We start from the raw sequence: 9,132 nt of genomic DNA, 5'->3' as shown, positions 1-9,132 counted from the left end.
CCCTATTTCTGTCAATACTCCTATCATTCTTCTAGTCACCCAAAAAGAAAAATCTAGATATAATATCCAGATCCTTTCAGCCATCAAATCCTATCATTGTTTCCCTTGGGATATTTCTCAGATCCAGTGTCTTCCTTTGAATTTCTATTGCGATCAACAATCATATGGTTCAAACTAGGGATTCTTGAAACCCAGCCTAGATGCACAGTGGTGAATAAGATAAAGATGTAAGGAAATCTGTTGTATTTTGGCTACTCAACATCCATTTCTCTTTCTTTCAGTGTCTACCTCTTCCACAACGGACACAGTCTTGAGGAACTCTAAGGGTGTTACGAAAGTTTGACCTTGGTAAGGAGGTCAGGGAAGGCTTTCCAAGGAATTGAATCTGAAACTGAGCTATAAAATACGAATAGGAATAAACTAAGCAATGAAGGGAAGGAAGGGTGACCCAGGCTGTGGGAATACCACGTACAAAGACTCCATAATGGTGAACAAGAAAGGGAAGGAAGACCTGCTCTGTCCCAGCGGAAAGCAGTGGAGGGTCACAGTCACACGAATGAGCCGGGAATGAACGGGAGAGACAGGGCCATGCAGTCTTGAGGGTCATTTAAAGAATTCCATTTTTATCCCAAACCACTGGATGTTCCACGATACTTCAAATGCAACGTGTTGAAAAAAGAACCCGATTTTAGCTTGGACTCTGAATTCTCCCTTTTTATTTCTTAGTTTTTAGTGAATGGTGTTATCTACCCAGGGTCTAAAACCTAAACCCTTTAGGCTTTCATCTACCACATTCAGTTGGTCACCATGGTCAGTCTATTCTACCTCCTACACATGCCTCAAATTTATGTCATTTTTATCACTGCTGTTTAATTCAGATTTCATCATCTTTTCTTGATTTACATCACTAGAATTCTCCCTGTTCTGTAGCTCAGCTGCTATCTAATTCATTCTCCTCGCTACTCCCCAAGTGACCTTTTAAAATGATTGATATAATCCCATTAATCCCCTGCCCCTCCACAGTAAACCCGACTTTCAGTTCAGATTAGTTTATTGCACAAACTGCTACCTAAATCTTTATTCTCAGTCGTGCAACTTCTTTAAATGCTTTCTTGAATGAATGAAACATACTGTTTCCTGTCTACATGCTTTGGAACATGATGTTCTCTTAATTTGGATTCCTTAACAAGTCTTGTCAAAATACCACCTTGAATTCAGGATTCAACTAAAGCATCACCTCCTCTAAGGAAGATTCTGCCTCACTCATCCCTCCTCTGGCTCTGTCAACTTTTAACGGAGTAATTATAAAATGTTTAGTAATAATTTTCAGGTTTGTTACCTCCACCAGATTACATTCTCCTTGAGTGCAGGGACTGTCCCAACTATCACTTCATCTCTGTCCCCTAGAACGATGTGTGAATCATGAAGGAACTTAACTCATTGTCAAACTAGACTTCACTTAACTGTGCATTTAATTTGTATAATAATCCTGTGCAGTAAACAGTCTTAAAGATGTTAAAGTTGAAACTGTGACTCAGAGAAGGTGACTATCTTGCACAAGCAATAGTTCTTTAATTAATAAGGAACTCTCTGCCCCCTGTGTAATGTAAAGCCGATATTTATATTAAAGGTGGCTATTTAATTTCTGAGACATGATAGAGCCTCACTGTTTACCATCTACTCTTGGACCGTTATTGGCATTCAACATAACTTAGTTAAGATACTCTACTTGAGGTTTCCTTGTGAAAAGGCCATATATAAAAATATACTTAGTATATCATATTAATATTACAATTAAAATATTACAAGAGTAAAAAATAATGACAATAGTAATCTAAGAAATTCCCAAAATTGCAGGGATACAGACAGCATCATCTGTATATGATGTAGACACAATGCTCTTAACATCGTTGAATGATTTTGTGAAGTTAAACCTCTGAGCAGTGATTAATGATGAAAGTGAGAAATGGAACTTTACTAATCTCTTAGATATAGAGAATTACAGGGAAGAGGGAATTTTCAATTTTATATCAGTTGCTCAGGGAAGGCTTCCCTGAAAGAATAATATTTGAACAAACACCTGAAAAAGTGAAGCCCATTTAGTTGCCTGAAGAAGAAATCATACCAGTAGAGATCGTCATACCAAAAGAAACTGAGACCCCCGTCCCCCCACAAAGGGGCCAAGAGAGAAGAGAATTTGCAAAACAAAGGAGAATGGCAAATGCTACAGAGTGGTCATATAAGATCAAGACTGAGGACCAACTACTAGTTTTCATAATTTTCTTTAAAGCAGTTTCAGAGGGAGTGAAGGGCAAACGAAAAACAAAACAGACCCAAAACCCAGAATGCAGCAAACTGAAGAATGATTAAGAGGTGAGAAGAGAATTCAGCATATGTAACAACTATTTTCCATTACGTGACACTTGCCTCCCTCCACGTTAAATCCATCAAGAAATCCTGTGTCAGCTCTACGCTGGACACGTGTCCGTATCTCACTGCTGGTCGTCCCCTACAACGTTACCATCCTAATCTAAGCCACCACTTTCTCTTTTCTGGAACGTGAATATACCTTCCTACTTGGCCGTTCTGCTTACGCTCTTGCCTCCCTAGAGTCTGCTTGCCACACAGAAGCAAGCACATTCTAGTGAAAATATCACTTCTCTAATTAAAACCCACCCATACCTTTCCTTTCACTCAAAATCTTCGCTAGAATCACGAGGCCCTGTGTAATCCATCCCCTATGACCATCTCTTTGGCTTTCAATTTACAACCTCCCACTTCCCTCACTCAGCTCCAGCCACTGCGGCCCCTTTATATTTCTCAAATACGTGAAATATAGTCTTGTCCCAAAGTCTTTGTGTATGCTGAGCCTGCTGGTTGAAATACTGCTCCCTTCAAATATCTCTGTAATTTGTTCCTTCTTTTCCTTCAGGTCTTTGCTCAAATAGCCCTCTTGCGGGGAGGTCTTCCCTGAGCAATAAAAAATTGCAAACTCCTGTCCCATCCCTTGATCCCTCTCTATGCCCTTCCCTGCTTTTTTGTATTTCCATAGCACTTATCAGGCAACATTCTATTTCATTTATTTTTTAGTTTGTCATATCTCTCCACACACTATAACATTAGCTTCATCAGAGCAGGGATTTTTAATGTTTCATTGACTATTGTACTTCTATCACCTAGGACATGCTAGTCTCATTGTGCTGAATGAATATTTGTTCTATAAATCAAAAGAGTGGATGTTAAGGAAAAGAAAAAATTAAATAGAGGAAGCAAAAGTTCATGAAAGAAATTTATAAATGTTGACAATACCAAAACATATGTATATACTGATGCAAAAAACACAGAAGAAGACATAGTGTTGAGGATATATGAAAATAAGGGAATTATTGGTAAAGAAAAGTCCATGAAGCAGCAAGAAAGCATGAGTTTTAGCACAAATATAGATTTAAACGTGCATATACCACCTCATACCCATTGACATGGCTACTACGAAAAAAAAAAACAGAAAATAAATGTTGGTGAGGATGTGGAAAAATATAAGTCCTTGTTCACTGTTGGTAGGAATGTAAAACGGTACAGCCACTGTGGAAAACAGTGTTGAGGTTCCTTAAAAAAGTTAAAAATAGATTTACCATCTGCTCCAGCAATTCCATTTCTGGGTATATACCCAAAAGAATTAAAAGCAGAGTCTTAAAGAGATATTTTTACACTCGTATTTATAACAACATTATTCACAGTAGCTTAAATGTGGAAGCAACCCAGATGAATGGGCAAGCAAAATGTGGTATGTACATACAATGGAATATTATTCACTCGTAAAATAGAAGGAAATACTTACATCTGCTACAACATAGATAAACCTTGAAGACATTATGCTAAGGAAAATAAGCCAGTCACAGAAAGACAAATACTGTGTGATTCCACTTATATGAGGTATTTAGATTAGTCAAAATCAGAGGCAGAAAGTCGAATAGAGGTTGCCAGGGGATGGGGAGAGTTTTATAAAATGAAAAAAGTCCTGGAGATAGATGGTAGTGATGGTTGGCACAACATTATGAATTTATCTAATATTAACACAACTGAACTGCATACTTAAAAATGATTGAGATGGCAAAATTTGTGTTATGGGTATTTTACCACAATCTAAAAAGTTTGGGAAAAAAGAATAGAGTGATGTCTAATCTATGTTTACTGGGTTTCCATTTTATTGCTTTTAATAGTTCTCAAAAAGGGACTTAGATGCAAAAATGGAAGATAAAAGAACTTACTGCATGCCAAAATATGCTGCTTTCTATTGTGTTATCACGAAAATAAACTTTGTTGTACAAATTGACATTATTATATATTCATCTTAAGAATTATACTAATCAATGGATCCCGTTCTTCTGCTCTTGTGGTGCCCCACTTTGGATAATGGGCTTAAGTTTAATCCAGGAAAGTATAAGAGGTGCTAGATCACTGTCATTTCTTATGATTGAGTAATATTCCATTGTAAACATATACCAACCATTTGTACTCACCATCAAATTGGTATTAACTAACCAACACATAAATGCACATATAAGAATATCATCTATTGGATGTTGGGCAGGGGGGAGGGTGGCGGGAGGAGTGGGGAGGAGAGAGGAGGGGACGGGTATTTGTATACACAAGGAGTGCAATGCGCACCACCCAAAGGATGGACATATTTGAAACACGGACTTGGCGGGGGGGACCAAGGGCAACATATGTAACCTAAACATCTGTACCCCATAATATGCTGAAATAAAAGAAAAAGAAAAAAAAAGGAAAAAAAAAAGAATTATACTAATCATTAGTTGACATCCCTGTAACTTAATTAAAAGTACAGTATGATTTCTACGAAAATACCATTTTTATCCATGATTTCAAAGAGACCATCAAACCATATCCAAGTCATTCAAGCCATCAAGAAAGCCCAACTGTTAAAAATGATCAACACCTTTTTAAAGATATTTGCCAGGTTAATGGGAGATTAAAGACGGCCCGTTGTTTTTCTGTCTGGATCCAAGCATTGCACAAATTAACCTACAAGCTAAATAAAAATGATTTCCTTTTTTACTATCCAGGAAACAAAATCAAAGAAGAGCTCAAACATGACATCAAACAAAGTGTTCTCAAACCAATTTTGCATGCCTGGTGAGCCTGATTGGTTTTGTTTGACAGTGTGTTAAGAACGGACTTGTTGAGGGTTTCAAACACTTGGCATCGAATTAGGCTCTTCTGCATACTTTGTGTATTTCCATTTACCAATCATATTTCAGGAACTTTACATTCCTCCTCTGAAAACCTATCCATCCTTTCTAATGTCACATCCACGGCTGTATATCAAGCTTTTATCCTCTCTCTCCAGGACCATGGCTGCAGCCTCCTTACCAAAGTCTTCACTTGGCTGTGCTTAGCGCTAAGTGCCTGTATACATATGGCTAAGAAATTGCACTACAAAATTCGCACAGAGATCTTCAGAATCTTCAATGGAAGTTTTGATGACAGTAAATCTCCAAAGTGTTCAAACTCCACAAGTGTCATGCAAAATCACAAATTATCCTTAAGTTGGCTGTGGATGAAATGCTTCGTAGAGAAACTCTTGGATTAATTAAAATAATTTACAAGCCTTAAATCACAGTCATCGGATCAGATATTTTGTATAGGAAAAAGTAACATTACACCAGAAGGTATGTATCATTGTTTCTTGATATACACACGAATACTTATACATACGTATTTGTGACATCTTTTCCCAAGAACTATTTTTCTTCAGTATTCTCATGCAGTATCACCACATATATGATTGATTAATAAGGAATCTGAGTGTCATTATATCACTTAAGATGCTATTGGATACAACCAATAGAAATCCTGACTAAAATTGGTTTGGACAATAAAAAAATGCATCTCACATTACACCATTCTTTAACATTAGCTCCTCTCCTCTGCGGTTTTCTTGGAATTGTCTTTCTTTGCATGTTGGCTTCATCCTCAGAATAAGAGGAAATGGTGGCAGTAGGTTCAGGTATCACATCCAGACATGACAGTCCCAAAGAAGAACAAGGGATTGTGTTTTCCCACATCTCCTATTTAGGAATGAGAAAACTTTACAGAAGATTCCTGCAGTGAATTGCATTGTGTCTCCAAAAAAGATACATTCAAGTCCTAACCTCTGATACTTGTGAATGTGACCTTCTCTGGAAATAAGGTCTTTGAAAATGTGATTACTTAGGATGAGGTTAAACTTGATTAGGGAAGACCCTAAATCTAATGACCAGTATCTTTATAAGAAAACCATGTGAACACACAGAGACAGAGACATGCAGGGAAGAAGGTCATGGGAAGACAGAAGGAGAGACTGGAGATTGCAGCTGCAAGCCAAGGAATGCCAAGGATGCCTGCAACTACCGGAAGCGAGGAGAGAGGCATGGACTAGATTCCCCGCAGAGCCTCCAGAAGGAAACAAACCTGCAGACACCTTGATTTCAGACTTCTGGCCTCCAGAAATGTGAGGGAATATATTTCCGTTGTTTTAAGCCACCCAGTGTGTGGTGATCTGTTACAGCAGCCCTAGGAAACTAAAACAACACCTAAGCCTACTTCCCTGTGCATCTTGTTGGCCAATATTGGGTCACATGTCTATTCCTAAACGTATCACTGGCAAGGAAAATGGATTAGCACCGTTGGCTTGGACTAGTCATCTGCGGTGGAATGGATCATCGGGACTCAGCCACAAGGACCACAAGGACCGCTGCAGTCACCTTTCACTTCTCCCTCTACCTTACCATGCCCTACACTCGGTCACCAGATTCCATAGGGTGTGCCTTGTGAGTATTTCTTTTATCTACATGCCTTTCTTTTTATTTTATATTTTATCTTTTGACATTTTAAAGCATTCACATAGCTCAAAAATTACAATATTTTTTAAAAACACACACAGAAGTCTCCTTCCCACTTGCTATAGTCTGAATGTTTTTCCCCCAAAAAATTCATATGCTGAAATCCTAACCCCCAAGGTGATGGTATTAAGAGGCCTTTGGAAGGTGATTAGATCGTGAAGGCTACTCGGTCATGACTGAGATTAGTGCCCTTCTAAAAGGGACACCAGAAAGCTAGGTAGTCCCTCTACCACGTGAGGACACGGTAGGAAGTTGGCAGTCTGAAGCCCAGAAGAGGGCCCTTGGCAGAACGTGGCTGTGCTGCACCCTGATCTTGGACTTCCGGCCTCCAGACTGTGAGAAATGAATTTCTGTTGCTCATAAGCCACCCAGCTTGTGGTGCTTTGTTAAGCCATCTGAATGGCCTAAGATACCATCTGTTCCCCATTCACTGTGTTCTCAGCCACCATCCCACAACCAGGTAACCATTTATATTCGTTTCTTGCATACCTTTCCAATGATTCCTTATGCAAATATTGTAAAAAATGAATATACTGACCTTATACAGAAGGATACACCTTGCTTTTTTTTTTTTTTTTGAATCCACACTGTACCCTGAAGATATTCTCTCTAAAGAGGAACATGAAAACAAGCTTAGGACACTTCTAAAAGTGGAGCAATGGATACACGAGCCACCCCGAGTCTACATATTATTTATAAACTACCATTAATCTGGACCTAAACACTTTTCCTAATCTTATACTCAAATTCTCCTGACATTCTATGCATAGCCATACCAAATTATGCCAGTTTCTTGTGTCTCAGGTTTATTCTATTATCCCCTCTGTGTGTTATTCTCTCTTCATTTTTCCCTCCATTTAAGTCTGTGAATCCTTTGGGTCTTAGCTAGTATTTTCCTTCAACTGGGAGGCATTCTGCAAATCCTTTTCCTGCATAAGTATCCCCCTACTGTGCATGCTCAGAGAGCCCCCTGTAATCCAACTCATAACACATCATACCTATGAACAGTTAACATGCGTCTCCTAAACCTAACGTTAACGTTACCTAACATTTATTGAGTGCTTACTATATCCCCAGCCAAACAGGGACTATGGTGAGGTGAGTGAGGCACTCACCTCTAGCACAAAATTTAAGGGAGTGCCAAAAACTATATAATCAAGATCCACAGTAAAACTTTAATGTGATACTTTCAAAAATCAAAACTAATGCAAAAAAAATCCATGATGAACAAAATATAAACATTATCGCTACAGACAAACTCTTATAATCTACAACTAACGAAAGCATACTGATTTTTCCTTTTGCCTCAGGCTACATAATATGTCTCTACATTGGTGCCCAGAATTGCACTAAGCCCTCTACATACTTCAACCAAATTATTATAATTCTCGAAGCAGTTCTGTTATAGAGACCATTGTTATCCTCCTTTAGTAAATGGGTTGCCCTTCGGCTTAAAAAGGTTAAGCAACTATGTTCGATCTGGTGGCCAAGAAGGAGTGGTGCTGAGACTCACGCTGGGGTCAGTCTGTGTCCACAGTCGCTGCTGTAACTCATTGCTAAACTGCTACCTGGTAGATGGATACCTGTAGTTGGAAATTTTGCCATATACTTCCCATTTTAAATACACATTTAGACACAGTATAAATTCCCTGACCCTAAAACACTTCTTGGGGGGAAGGGAGAAATGACATGAGAGAACATTTCTGAAAGTAAAAACATTAAAACATTTGTTTACTCAAACCAAAATGAATCGAAGGCTAGCCAATTTAGCCATTTGCTAAATTTCAGAATTCCAACTCCCGCTTCCTTCATTTTTACAGCAATATTTTTTAAGAACTCTTGAAACTTGTCACGCAAGAAATATTCACTTAATAATGACATTTTAGAAAAATATATCCATTTCAGTTAACATATTAGTCAAATCATATCCATATGGTAATTTGCCCTTGGGGGCTAAAAACTTGTTAAATAGGGTTTTTTTCTACATTAGATAGATGATCATCCTTCTGTTAAAATCAGTCATATGATTTAATGAAAAGAAATAATACAAATTAGTTTTAGCTACATTAAAAGTAAAAAAAATTTCTAATTTTTTACAGCTTTTTTTTATCTCACTTCTTGGGGATAGCGTTTATCAGGTAACTGTGTTCTTTCATTTCCTCATGTTTGTTGTTTTGTTAATGTTGCAAAAAATAGAAAAATTACAATAATTTTATTAATGACATCC

The sequence above is a fragment of the Propithecus coquereli genome, unplaced genomic scaffold (assembly GCF_000956105.1).
Source record: "Propithecus coquereli isolate 6110/MARCELLA unplaced genomic scaffold, Pcoq_1.0 Scaffold230, whole genome shotgun sequence".
Classification (NCBI taxonomy): Eukaryota; Metazoa; Chordata; class Mammalia; order Primates; family Indriidae; genus Propithecus; species Propithecus coquereli.
This window is presented reverse-complemented; position numbering follows the sequence as displayed.